Source organism: Dromiciops gliroides, chromosome 1 (assembly GCF_019393635.1).
Source record: "Dromiciops gliroides isolate mDroGli1 chromosome 1, mDroGli1.pri, whole genome shotgun sequence".
NCBI lineage: Eukaryota > Metazoa > Chordata > Mammalia > Microbiotheria > Microbiotheriidae > Dromiciops > Dromiciops gliroides.
Window position 1 is genome coordinate 276,910,848 of NC_057861.1, and position 12,222 is coordinate 276,923,069.

Genomic DNA, 12,222 nt, shown 5'->3' on the forward strand with positions numbered 1-12,222 from the left:
TATCTCTCTTGTTATCATTTCTTGTTTCCCAATGGAACTACATTCAATTGTTAAATACATATTGTTATATTTCTAGTGTCCTAAGGTCCTGGGAAATGTTTTACCTCAGGTAAGGCATATAATATAAAGAATCCTTGGCCTTGGGAGTCAGAAAACCTAGGCTTTAGACCCAACCCTGTCCACTTGTAGGATCAAGTGAAAATATGATAATAGATAAGATAGTAATAGCTCACATTTATATGATGCCTTGCAGTTTACAAATCAATGTTAACAATTAGCGCTTTAGGTAGGCAAGGCAAACACGACTGTTACTATTTTATAGATGAGAAAACTGGCCCTGGGAAGCTAATTGACTAAGGTCAAATACCTATTAAGTGGCTGAGTCAAAACGCAAATCCAAATCTTCAAAGTCCATCTCTCTTCCCATCAGAACGCACTGCCTTTCTGGTGCTTGAGAAAATTAAAGCTGTTATCTAAACATAGCATATCATCTTATGACTATGTATATGTAGCTACTATCAATAAATGATTATATAAGTACACACTCATAGTATACCATGGAATGTACTTGGAAAAACACAAAAATCTCTTCAAAGCATCCCCTTGAATGACACTGCTTTTACAACTCCATCGAGTCTGAGCACTCACATCATTGGTACAGTTTACTGCTGATCTTTCTTTTGAGTTAAACATGTGGCTAGTTTCTCTAGTAGCTGGCTCAGGAGACCATGTGCTGCCTAATCCATGGGTAACTGCAGTTACCACACTGTCCCTAGGGGAATGGTGAGGGCTAGTCAGGAATTTGGTTATATGTTGCCCCCTGCTGGTGAATGTAACTCAGGCTCTTGACTTTTCAACCTCATCTGGGTCCAAGGGGTATTATCTTTGCTATAGATAGATCTTTCTCTATATTAGGACCCCTGGGCATGGAGGAGGAAGATGGAATAATAGATGGATAGGAAAATTTGACACATGAATTACTATATAAGGGTAATCATGTTTCCAAGAAGGAGGTAGGCCATGATTTCCTCTTATTGTTTTTAGTCATTTTTCAGTTGTGCCTGGTTCTTTGTGACCCCATTTGGGGTTTTCTTGGCATAGATGCCAGAGTGGTTTTCCATTTCCTTCCCCAGCTCATTTTACAGATGAGGAACCTGTGGCAAATAGGTTAAGTGACTTGCCCAGGGTCACACAGCTTGTCTGAGGCCAAATTTGAATTTAGGGAGTTGTTTTCCTGACTCCATCCAGCAGCCCTAACTTCCATTTAACAAAGGGTTTATTTTTGGCATACAATGCAATGTCAACAAACATTTATTAAGGGCCCAGTATAGACCAGGCACTGTAGTAAATGCTGGGGATACAAAGAAAAGCAAAAGACAGTCCCTATCCTCAAGGAGCTCACAATCCAATGGGGGAGACAATATACGACTATGTACAAATAAGCTATGTACATATAAATTGGAGATAAATCAACAGAGGGGCTGGCACTAAAATCAAGAAGGATAGAGAAAGGTCTCCTGTTGAAGAAAGGATTTTAATTGGAACTTGAAGGAAACCAGGGAAGTTGGGAAACAGAGTTGAGAAGGGAAAATATTCCACATATGGGGAACAGCCAGTGAAAATGACCAGAGCAGGGAGATGGAATGCTTTGAGAATTGAGTACTAGCTATTCAATAAATGTGAGGTTGAATGAATGAATTCATTCTGTTGGCTACTCAAAGAGAAGGAGCCTCCCCTTCTTACCATATGAAGTGTCTGCATGTATCATCTCCATTGAAATTCATAGAGGAAAGGGGTCCTTACTGAAAGTGTAAACAGTTTAACAAAATATGACTAGAGAGAGCATGTGCTAACCATCGGTCTTCCCTTTGCCCCTACTTATGTTAAACAAACAAAACATTAAGTATCCTCCACAATTCGTCCATAATATATGTTCCTAGCTCCAGGAGTATAAAGACAAAGAGCCTTAATGTGAAATTGAGGTGAATTTTTTTTGTTAAGCTTTAATTAGTGTTTTGAGAAACAAAGACAAAACTCCCAGAAGATTATTTTTTTTAAATGGCAAGTATAAAATTATTATTTTGGCACAAGGTAATAAAACTCTAAATCCTAAAGAGTACAAATGCCAAAATGAAATTTGAAATTTTTAAGCAATTAATGTGGCTTGCACTTAAAATTTAATTAAGTGGTAATGATCTCCTTGGGTTGCTGGCCCATATATAGGCAGAAACTTAAGGCTTTATAACCTCCATCAAAACAAACTGGAGAAATTGGCATAATAAAAGAGAGTATCAGGCTGGAGTATGGACCTGAGTTCTCATTGTGTCTCTGTTGATAGCCAACTCTTCGGCCTAAGCCCCACAAATATCTTAATTTCCACAAAGGTAACAAGAAGGGTATTGAAATAAATGATCTCTTGTTCCCTCCCAATTCTAAAATTCTGTAATATTCTCATGCTGACAGGTTATTAAGATATTGTTTTAGGGTCCAGAAGGTTATTTTTTCTCGGCTCCCACCTCTAAAAGAGGATAAAAAAATGTCCATCCATCCATCCACAGGTTCTCCTGAAGTTTTTCTATTACCTTATGAAACTAGTCCAATTTTGGAAGGCTTTGGTGGGTTTACTCAGAAGTAGGGAAGAAAGTAAAGTACTATGTAAAACTTCAATCATTATTTAAATGTGAATTAATATTATTTTGATATTCCTAAATTTGAAGATGGAATAGTAACTCCACTTTTCTTTCCTGTAGGTTCTGCAGGGGCCACAGGCATATCTGGGAATTCTGCTAGGGTGGAGGTGGGATGAAGAAATTCCCCCTGTTGACTGGTCAAGCTGCCAGCTGAGGGATAATAAGTTTGCCTGGAGAGGTGGGGTGGTGGTGGTCTTGCACTTGGAGGAGGGTTGCCATCATAGCTGAATATTGTAGTGTTAAGCACCTAATTTAAACATGTCTCAAATGTTTCTCATCTGGGGCCTACTGCTGAAGCCATCTGTATGTTTCACATATACTTGAATGCCTGAAGTTCATTGTTATGGATAAAGGCTGCTAATAAAGGCTGCCTCTGTGTGAGAACATCAGTTCCTCTCTCTGCCTTTAGATATTCCACTAAGTCCACTCTAGCAATAGCCACGCAGTCAAATGGCCAATCTTTTAGGCAACAGACAGAGCAGTTTCCATGACTGGCTGTGCACTAGGCTGTTCATTTGCTTGAACTATTGGATGAAGTCAAAGAGAGTTATTCATTAACACGTATGAGTAATGCTCAAATAACACCCTTGGATTGTGACATTTAATAACTACTAATTAGTGGTGAGGAGGATGATGACAGTGTGAAGCCTCTTTCCCTCCAGCTTACTAACGTCAACCTATTTACCTTAGGTTTAGATGATGAAATCAGTAAAGTAGATGTCTGACTATTTCTCACAATTTGCCATGAATCCCTGTTTTCTCTCTTTATCCCCACAAATGATAGGTCAGTCAATCTATGACTTCACCAGTGTGGGTAAATCTACTAATTCAGATCACAATCTTGTTACACTTTCTCATTCTGGATAATTCTTAACCATATTTTCCCATAAATGTTCCATAAGGAATTTATTCAGCGTACTAGAAGGCTATCCTTTTGTTCTCTGATTACATTTTTTTAGTTGTGAACCAGTACCCAGTTCAGGTTGTCCATTCATTATCTTTCCTTCTCCCTATATGACTGACTTACTGAGGCATTCTTGTGCAGGGGCACTCAGTTTGGTGTCAGAAGACTTAGATTAAGATCCTAGTTCTTAAAGAAGAGGATATAAATGAATGCCCATGATTTGGGGACTGGAAGAACAAAATGGTATGTAGACATAACGAAATAATCATGAACATTTTTAAAAAAACTTCTTGGTTAAAATGACAATATAAAAGGTCATGGAGGGGCCTGGCTTTCCCACAAAAGATTTTACAATATTATATGTAATAGAGATAAACTAGAGACCTTTCCAATAAGATGAGGAAAGCAGGGATGTCTATTATCACTGGATAATATTTTAAATTGTGCTTGAAATGTGAACTATAGCAATAAGAAAACAAAATTGAAAGAATAAACCCAGGCAAAGAAGAAACAAAATTAATGCTTTTTGCAGATGAAATGATCATTTACTTTGAGAACCCTATAGTCAACTAAAAATTAGTTGAAAAGATAGCTTCAGCAAAGTTTCGAGATAAAAATAAATCCATATAAATCATCAGTACTTCTGCATATTTCCACCAAATCTCAGTAGGAAGACATAAAGAAATTCCATTTAAAATAATTAATAATGTGGAAAACACTTAGGAATCTACTCACCATGACACATATAAGAAATATATGATTACAACTACAAAACACGTTATGGAAATAAAGCCAGATCCAAATAATTGAAGGGATACTAATTATGAATGGGTAGACTGAGCCAATATAATAAAAATAACATCACCTAAATTTATTTATTCAATGCTGTATCAATCAAAATATCAAAGAATTACTTTACAGAATAAGAAAGAATATATGGAGGAACAAAAGATCAAGAATCTCAAGGGAAATAATGAAAAAAAAAGTGGGAAGAAAGCAGGCCTATCTGTATCAGGTCTTAAACTATATTACAAAGCAGTGATCATCAAAACAATTTTGTATTGGTTAAATAGAAGGGTCCAAAGAATAGATTAGTTATACAATATACAGAATCAAATAAAGTCTACCTCTTTTTACTTTTAGTTAACTTTCAAAGGTTAGAATTCTAACTTTGACTTTGCTTAGGTCTTTCTGAATGAATTGCTTGGCATGTATGCATGAAGGTTAGACTGCAACTCTGAATGGGCAGACATATCTAGCTTTTGACTACAATGTACTTTCCAAAGTGAATCCACTGTCCTTGATCCCAAATTAAAGCTTCTTAGTGATGCAAGTTCTTTCTTCTTGGAACTTAAAGCTTGAAGTTATACATGGTCATGCTTTTCATCATTTACCCACTTACATACTTAAAGACCCCAGCTACTGGATCAGGACTCAGTATTCAACAAAATCTTCTGGTAAAACTGGAAAGTTGTCTGGCATAAATTTGGTATAGACCAACATCTCACATCATATTCCAACATTAGCTACAAATGGATACATGACAACATAAAAGATCATATAAAAAATAAGAGGGACAAAGAAGTTTTCTTTCAGATCTATGGATAGAGGAATAGTTTATGGTCAAAGGATAGGATCAATATTTTGTTTGCCCTTGAACAGGGGACATTTTTTTTTTCTGATAATAAAGCATGCCTCTAGCATTCCAAATTCTTCCCTTTTCTGTCTCAGATTATCCCCCTTTCTCAACCCCTCCCTCTCCTATGAAATACTTTACTTTTCTGTCTTAAATTGCTCCTAATTGATTATGTGCTCTATTCAGGCCTAAAGATTATAAATTATGGTTCTTTGCATATGATATGATGGTCTACTTAGAGAACCCTAAAGATTCAACTAAAATTAATAAAACAATTAAGAACCTCAACCAAATAGTAAGTAAAAAAATTAACCCACATAAATTTTCATCCTTTTATATTATTAATTGAAGCTAGTGACTAATTTTATCATATAACTGTGGACTATATAAAATATTTGAGAGTCCCCCTAGTAAGACACATATGGGAATTATATGAATATAACTTTTAAAAATACAGCTATAAAGACAAATCTAAATAATTGGGGTAACATTAATTTCTTGTGATTGGGTTGTACCAATGTAATGACAATAATATGAGAGTAAAACCTAAATGTATTAAATACCATACTAAAAAGTTTATCAAAGGTCATTTTATAAAGCTAGAAAAATAATAATAAAAATTCACCTGGAGAGGCAAAAGGTCAAGACTCTCAAAGGAAATAATGAAAAAAATCAAGAAGGAAGAGGTCCTAGCAGTCTCAGATGTCAAACTATACTACTGTGGAAATTTATTTTGATTTGGGGACCCTACCTTTAGGCTGAGATTAGAAAGCCTTAGGCCCTCAGGGTCTCTTCTGTGTGGGAGGTGCTGGTGCCCCGCCCCCTCTGCTTCAGCTGAGCCAAAAAGCCCCGTGGGCTGTACAAGATACCAGGTCAGACAGCTGGGGGGGGGGGGGGGGGCGGGTAAGCCCTCAGCTTCCTTCAACCTGAGCGGAGCTATCGAGCTATCGGAGAGATCCTGGCCTCATCCAGGCCTGGCTCTGGGCACGTGAGGCTGGAGTGCACCCCCCCCCCCGCCCCCCCCCCACCAGCTGCAGCCCTGGCTGGTGGATTAGCTTGGTCTGTGGGGGGCAGGAAGCCCGGAGATTTGAGTGGAGATTCAAAAAGGTATATATAGACCTGGGAGTTAGATTAGGTCGGGGGAGGAGACGAACAGTAATGCAGGACTGTGAGCAAGGAGGAAAGGCCGGCAGACAAGATTAAGAGAGGCGGACAAGATTAGAGGGGGGGCAAAGGCGGCAGAGGGCAGACTGACAGAGCAGACAGACAGACAGACAGACAGACAGACTGACCAGGAGGCAACGGAGAGCACAGAAGCGGTCAGCACAGGGTACAGGGTGGAGAAAGTGAAGATTAAGAGGAGTTAGAAGAAAGTAGCTGAGCAGGGAAAGTATAACATTCCCTGAGGCGAGAGGTGGCTAAGGCCCTTATTGTATTAAAAAGGTTCCAGGCTCAGCAGGTGAAAGGAAGAACCGGAAAGCAGTCAGGTTGTACATTTTATTTCCCTGTATTCTTAATTTTAAATGTATCTCATAAATAAACTCTGCTTTGATTATTTAGTTAAGAGGCTTCTTAATATTTTGCTTATCGATTTGGGAGTAGAGCAGTGTGGTGGAACTTTATAAACGGCCCACATTAAATTAATAGCAGTCAGATAGCCAAATAGTCAATACTACAAAAAAGGAATCATCAAAAGCTATTTGACACTGGTTTGAAAAACTAATCTGAACAGTAGTGAATATACATAGCATAGTGTTCAATAAATCAAAACACCCCATCCATGAGGCTAAGGACTCACTATTCAATAAAAACTACTGCAAAAACTCTAAAAAGAGTAGAAATTTGGTTTAAACTAATATCTCAAACTATACAACACAATATGCTCCAAATGGATCCATAATCTATATATAAAAAGAATACATCATGAACAAATTATGAGATAGCAAATCAAATGAAGGTTTGGGGAGGAGAGGAAAAACCTGGTAATGTTTTTAGGGGGAGAGGTCAGAAGATAACGAAGATGTGAGAGGGTGAAGATAAACTCATGGAAGAGATTTTTTTTTAAATGATGAGACCAAGGGCACAAGCAGAGTGTTTGGCCTTGGCAAGAAAGGTTATTTCTTTCTCAGAGACTGGGCCAAAGTAGCAGAGGAATGGCATAGTGAATTATATACAGAGGTTTTTGTTTGTTTTTTGGAGAGGTTCTAAGGTGAGGAGTAAGAAAGAGAGCGAATGCCATTGGCCTCTATTTTGTCCGGAGGTGTTTCCTTCTGAAGAGGAGAGGAAGGGAATGATATAGGGAGGATTTATGAGAAGAGAAAGTTTATATAGTCATTTCAGGGAGTGTGACAGTCAATCAAGTAAGAAGAAACATATTGCTCCATAGCAAGGAAGGCCAAATTTAGCTTATATAACACAAATCCTTAGTGGAGCCAGTCTGCACAAAGGTGTGTGACCTCCAGCCTTGTTGGCAGCTAAGTGGTGGAGGGTGTGGGTAATACAAGGTGAGGGTCTGGCAAGGCATGAATGAATGTGATAGGATACCAGGGCAAGGGATTCAAGGGTTAAGTTCAATGACCTAGTCAACTACAAGTCAGGACTGTGGCAGGAAGAAAGGCTTGAGCAGAGAAACAGTGGAGCAACAGAATGGTGAAGGAAAACCAACTGAAGTTTAATGATGTTTAGTCTGGAAAAGAGAAGGCTGGTTACCAATCTTTGCTTTAAAAATTGAAGGCAATGTTAATTAGTATCAATTTACAAAAAAAGGGAACATTTAAAATTGTGATTTGAATACATTAAAAACTGAGTTATTTTTAAATATGTGCATTTTAAACACCTGGAAGGATTGCATTCCAAATTCAGGATAGAATATTTTCTCTCTCTCTCTCTCTCTCTCTCTCTCTCTCTCTCTCTCTCTCTTTATATATACGTTTCAGGAAAACGAAATCAGCCCTAACATAAGATTCATGTCACTTATCACAAAGTTAAGATAAAGTGTATAAAATCAGAAAAACCCCACAGAAATCGTATTCACAAATGTAAATGTGAATCATTGCCAAGATTGCTTCTGTTAGTAGTAAACACAGGATATGCTTTAATATACTATGTTATAAAATAACTACAGTGTTAAAGATCAAAAATAATTACAATGTTAAAGATCAGAAATTAAATTCAAGGACAGATTGTATTCAAGGCCCAGAAGACCTTTAACTAAAGTCAAGCAAGGTGGTTTTCAGGAAGAGATAGTAGACTTGTATTTGGTCTGACGGGGCGAAGTTAAGGACAAAGGAGAGAGGGTGCAAAGAGGCCAGTTTAGGTGACGTGGGGAGACAACAAACGGACCCAAACCCCTCTGTTCAATAGTGCTCTCCCAAAGAGAAATGGGCTGTTGCATCTGATTTAGGGGCCCTGGTCTGAGGCTACAAGATTGGAGCCCAAGACTTCTGCTGTTGTACAAGACACTGATTGCTGATTGGACTAAGCAAAATCCAAGGTTGTCTACGGTGCCCAGGGAGCAAATGCTTGTAAAGCATCTACTATGTGTCAAGCACTGTGCAGAGCGCTTTATAGTGATCACTGGATTGCCATTAATGTGGTCTTGTGTCATACAGAATGGTCATGTGGTGTATGTATTTTAGTTGTCCTGTGTAGTTAGAAGCAGAAGAGAATCATCCTGCTTGTCATTTCTTATAGCACAATAATATTCCATTACAATCATATACCACAGCTTTCTCAGTCATTCTCCAATTGATGGACATGCCTTTGATTTCCAATTCTTAGCCAACACAAAGAGTTGCTATAAATATTTTTTGTACAATTTCCCCCCCTTTTCTCTTTTTCACAATTACTATTGTTAACTGTTTTCCTCCATCCTGGTCCCTTCCCCATGATATTTACTCTATTACCTATCTTCTTTCACCCTATCCCTCTTCATATAACCTATATCAAATTGGTTGATGTCTTGTGGAGGGGGGAGGAAGGGAGGGAGGGAGAAAAATGTGGAACTCTAAATCTTATTGAAATGAATGCTGAAAACTACCTTTTACATGTAACTGGAAAAATAAAATAAATAAACCTAAAAAAAAAAAGCAGAAGCGAAAATGGAAATTCTCTAATTTAACACTCCATTCCACCACCTGATCCTAATCCACCCCGCTAAAAATAAAAATAAAACATCCGACAAAATAAACGAGCCAGGTAGGAGTCGAACCTACAATCTTCTGATCCGTAGTCAGACGCGTTATCCATTGCGCCACTGGCCCTGCGTAAAGCGGGCGGGGGAGGGTGTCTACACAAAGTCTAGATGGGCGGGAGCGGAGCGTCCTATTTACCAATGGATTTGCCAGTGTGGGCGGGGTGTGTTGGTGTGCAGAGTTGCAGCCGGCTGGACACCGGGCTGAGGGCTTGGTCGAGTACTTGGGCAAGAACTTTTAGCGCGCACAGGAGCAGGACTCGGGGGCCTTGGCTTGGGTCGGTCTTTGAGTCCTGAGGGCCGGTGGGTACTCGGGTGTGCGCAAGCGCAAAGAAATGATTCCTTCAAACAGAGAACTTGCCAACCCCCGCTGTTAAGTCTTGAGTCTCACGGGGGCGCACGCACGAACCGTGTCCCTTCGATAGCTCAGCTGGTAGAGCGGAGGACTGTAGTGCGGAGCGCTTGCGCGAGACATCCTTAGGTCGCTGGTTCGATTCCGGCTCGAAGGAGATGGTATTTTTATTCTTTTTCATATTGAAACAAAAGGGAAAGATTACTTTCCTGATGAACCCCCTCTCCTGACTTAAAATTTCAGTTTACATATTCTGCAAATGACTTTGTATTTACTTATCCGTGTATTTATATACTTCCCTGTTAGAATATAAGCACCTTGAGGGCAGGGGGTGTTTTCTCAAATTACTTGGTATTTACTTGTTGGTGTACATTAAAATTTCAGTTTACATATTCTGCAAATGACTTTATTTACTTATCCGTGTATTTATATACTTCCCTGTTAGAATATAAGCACCTTGAGAGCTGGGAGTGTTTCCGGTTTATAGGTTGGTACGGTCCCAGCCGTACTTTTCCCCCTCTTTTGTTTCCAGGAGTCGGAGAAGGGGGGACGGGGAGAAGGAGAAATAAAAGAGAATGATTGATATAATAATTTATAAAAGGTTGATCAGGGCCACCTTTATAACAGCGACAGAGGTTAGACAAAGAGCACAGAAAAGACGAAGAGAGGCGGACAGAAATAGGGACAACGAAGGACAAAAAGACGGGGAGAGACAGAAAGGAGTGAGCAAGACAGAGAAAGAAGAACGAGCCAGAGATAGAGAGTGGAAAGAGACAGAAACAGAGAAAGACGCAGAGAAGCACAGAGATAGAAGACACAGGGGAGAGGGAGGCAGAAATGAGGAGAAAAGGGGACAGAGAGAGACAGACAAAAGAAAGGACACACAGAGAGTAAACAAGGAAAGAAAAGATAGAGATAAGAGTCAGAAACGCAGGCCATCGAGGGAGAAAACAAAGAGGCAGGAGCTGAGAAAAAAGACAGAAAGAGGCAGAAAGAGAGAAGACGGGGTAGAAAGAGGGAGAGACAAGGAGAGACAGAAGAGACAAAGAGCAGAGGCAGAAAGGAAAGAGAAAGAGAGAGAAGAAATAGAGGTAGAAGAAAGAGATGAAAGAGGCAGAAGAGAAACAAAGAAAGGAATAAAGAAAGAAGGGGCCGACAAAGTACGTTCCTCCGGCCGGGCTGGGGTCGGGGTGGGGTGGTCCTCCGGGCCCGGCACGCTTGTGGTACTTTGTTTTTAGTACAATCCATTTCCTTGAAACCCCCCTTTTTTGGAAATCTACCCACCGGAATAAAAGCCCCTCCCCTCTCCAGCCGCTTCTCCGACCCTCCCGAATCTTTTAGTACTGGGGCCCCTCGGGCTGGCGCTCAACACGGCCTAGCTAGGGAAAGTTTGTGGAAAGCTACCCCTGGACCCCTCTTATCATCAGGAAGGTGAGGGAGGAAGAAGGTGGGAGAGAGAGGGAGGAAATAAGGGAAGAGGGGGATGGGAGCTGCGTTTCCCCCCTCCCGGAACACGCCGGAAAACCGGAGTGTTGGGATTGTGGGAGAAAACTCGGAGCAGCTTTATGGAGCTGTCCTGGAAGGACGCCTGCAGCTTCCTTCGATAGCTCAGCTGGTAGAGCGGAGGACTGTAGAGGTGAATGCTCCTTGGTAATCCTTAGGTCGCTGGTTCGATTCCGGCTCGAAGGAGAAGCTTCTTTTTTTTTTTTAGTTTCTCTTTTAAAAAAGTTTGGTAAGAGCCAGTTCCGGAGGGAAAACAAAAAGGGGCGTGATTTACAAGTGGAAATTTGCCAATCAGAGGCCCTGTCAACGCTCCCTAGGGGAAGTGCTAAAACGTCCTCTTCCTGTAGGGGAATTAGCTCAAATGGTAGAGCGCTCGCTTAGCATGCGAGAGGTAGCGGGATCGATGCCCGCATTCTCCAGTTACGTTTTTTTTTTTTTAATTGAAAATCTCCCTTCCTTTCTGTCGCCCAGACAACACCCGCTTACTTCGTATTTCACAAACTTTACAATTTGCAGCGTCCTTGCATTTTTGTTGGAGGATAAATCAAAGGGACTTATCAATTCAATTCAATAAACACTTATTAAGCACCTACTATGTGCTAGGCACTGTGCTAAGCGGGGAGATAGAAAAAGAGGCAAAAGATAGCTTCTGCCCTCAATGTATTGGGGAAGACAGCATGCAAATAAATATAAAAGCAAACTATGCACAAAACAGATAGGAAATAATTAATGGCGGAGGGGGTGGGCGGCTCGTAGTATCTGGTGGCAACTGGTGGCCCCGTGGTAGGAAAGTTTCCCAGGGATGGTGACAAGTTGCAAACACTTTCTAGCCCCATCCGCCCCTTTCCCTTCTCCTCCCCTCCCTTTACCTTTGCCTCTCCCCTCCCCTCTCCCCCTCTGTCTCTCAGCCTCCTTTTTTTGTGACCAGTGGCTTACCTTGGGAAC

The 12,222-nt window shown here is 40.4% G+C and overlaps 4 non-coding genes across 4 annotated transcripts; 3 read left to right on the forward strand and 1 right to left on the reverse strand.

The window, feature by feature from the left end:
• Positions 1 to 9,419: 9,419 nt before the first annotated feature.
• On the reverse strand, positions 9,420 to 9,492 carry TRNAR-ACG. Its single transcript has one exon. It is a non-coding gene; the product is annotated as a tRNA-Arg (tRNA).
• A 345-nt stretch (positions 9,493 to 9,837) lies between these two features.
• On the forward strand, positions 9,838 to 9,931 carry TRNAY-GUA. Its single transcript has 2 exons — positions 9,838 to 9,874; positions 9,896 to 9,931. It is a non-coding gene; the product is annotated as a tRNA-Tyr (tRNA).
• Positions 9,932 to 11,371: 1,440 nt separating this feature from the next.
• Positions 11,372 to 11,463, forward strand: TRNAY-GUA. The gene is given in 2 exon segments: positions 11,372 to 11,408; positions 11,428 to 11,463. It is a non-coding gene; the product is annotated as a tRNA-Tyr (tRNA).
• Positions 11,464 to 11,623: 160 nt separating this feature from the next.
• TRNAA-AGC lies at positions 11,624 to 11,696 on the forward strand. Its single transcript has one exon. It is a non-coding gene; the product is annotated as a tRNA-Ala (tRNA).
• The last annotated feature ends 526 nt before the right edge of the window (positions 11,697 to 12,222 follow it).